At 45.5% G+C, this 1,882-nt stretch overlaps 1 protein-coding gene across 1 annotated transcript in view; it reads left to right on the forward strand.

The window, feature by feature from the left end:
- CRNKL1 (crooked neck pre-mRNA splicing factor 1) overlaps positions 1 to 1,882 on the forward strand; it is a 22,883-nt gene that overhangs the window by 8,423 nt on the left and 12,578 nt on the right. The window lies entirely within an intron of this gene.

The raw sequence follows: 1,882 nt of genomic DNA on the forward strand, positions 1-1,882 counted from the left end.
TTAAACAGCAATTTCAGGTGGGTTAAGTGTATTTTGTCCAAAACAGCTCCTCAAATTTCTTTTTAAGTCAACAGCGATGCTTAAATTTCAGAAGGAATTGAAAGCTCTATAGCTGTCCTGCCCAGAAGAAAAATGTTTTTGTGGTTCCAGAATTTGCCAGGTCCAAGTGATTTATTGACATGCCTAGCAATTTCAGAACATATAGGGGCAATGGGCATTCAGACCGTCTGTGACTATCAACTAACAGTTCATTTATCTTTCAGCTGTGTTGCTACTTACTCAGTATTGTAGCCTGTTGTGATATAATCAAGAATTAGGCATGTAAAACATGGATTGACCAAACACAACAGCTTTCTGCAATTTCTTAAATATACTTGTGCAAAATACAGCATTACTAACTCAAAAAAAGTCTGAATAACCAACATACCAAGACTAGCAGAACACTTTTACCAATCCACCAAACACAATAGCCATGTCTAACATTGGCTCCAAATGTGATGCCCAATTACTAGGCCCCACAGATCCCAACTAAAATGGGATAACAAAAGAAACCCGGAATTCTATACCTCTTAAATACAGAGAAAGTCACATGTACAGCTACATCTTTCACACACAATCAAGACATTGTTATAGGCAACAGCACAGGTCTCAGTCATGCCAACATAGGTTTGCAAAGAGGTCCTGGAACCAACCCGAGGCAAAATGTCCTCTGCAGGTTTTAATACATGCACTTAATAAACTGAATTGCGGTTATGTAGAAAGAACAATCTAGGCTAGAGTGTACTTATTACTGAATATAACAGTAACATCTACACGGAAAAGGTTACGCTAGCTTGTGTAAGCAACTTCTCAAATGTTTTAAGATATATATATTCTTCCCAGTGGAGCGGGAAGCAACTACACTCAGGCCTAAATGACAGGTTATTCTTAAAATGAGCAAAGAAAACGGCCGCATAATTCACTTATACATTTCATTAAGTAACTGCAAACTGTGAGACTACTAAAATAGTTGGTTATTTTTTATTAATGTCTTCTCCATATATCAAAATAAACAGGAATTTTAAAATGCCATCAACGAACTTAAGCCTAGCATTAAGGTTACTTCAACTAGGAGAACAGTTTGCCACATTTCCGTATTCACGCCCTTCTCCACTAGCTCCCCTTAAAGGCCCCAGACAATCATGCAACCATGACTGACAGAAAGCAGCATTTACACGTTAAAAATGTACCGTTTTCTTAAGAAAATGCACTGTTGCTACAGCAACTCCTGTATTTCTACTATGAGAGCAGCATGCCATAGAGGAGAGACTTGGCAAAACAAGCACATAAAGAACCATTCCTCTTCCGAACTAGCGCTTGGATGCATTTCCTCTCTGCCTCCCGAAACAAACACTTCTCGGCCCAAGTGAGATTCCTGCGCCGTGTGTTTTTTCTGTTTCTGACTGAAAACACACCAAACGCGTACATACCAGAGGCGTGCGTCTCAGGAGACTCGGGGAGATGGTGGGGGGCACCTATGCGCCCAAGAATTAACGGCTTGCCTCAGCAGCGGGGACGGCGCACGTCGGCCATTCCCATCCCCGAAAGGCGTAGGGGACCGAGGCCAGACCCCAATTTTAAAGCTCAGAAGGCCCGAAGGAAGGCCCAAAGGTCGAGGCACTGGGCAGAGCTCCCTCACCTGACAGCAGCGACAGCAGCGAACGCGGCGCGGGCACTGAGGGCGGGACAGGGGTTTAACGCCCGCACCGTTAACACCTCTCGGGCCTCGCGTCGGCAGCAGGGACGCCGCCACGCCGTGAAAGACGCGCTAACCGCTCCTACGGCCCTGCCCGCACCGGCCGCTCGCCCGGCCGCAGCCCCCACCGGCAGCCGAAGGGCGCCC

This window comes from Haliaeetus leucocephalus, unplaced genomic scaffold, assembly GCF_000737465.1.
Source record: "Haliaeetus leucocephalus isolate CR32 unplaced genomic scaffold, Haliaeetus_leucocephalus-4.0 Scaffold450, whole genome shotgun sequence".
Classification (NCBI taxonomy): Eukaryota; Metazoa; Chordata; class Aves; order Accipitriformes; family Accipitridae; genus Haliaeetus; species Haliaeetus leucocephalus.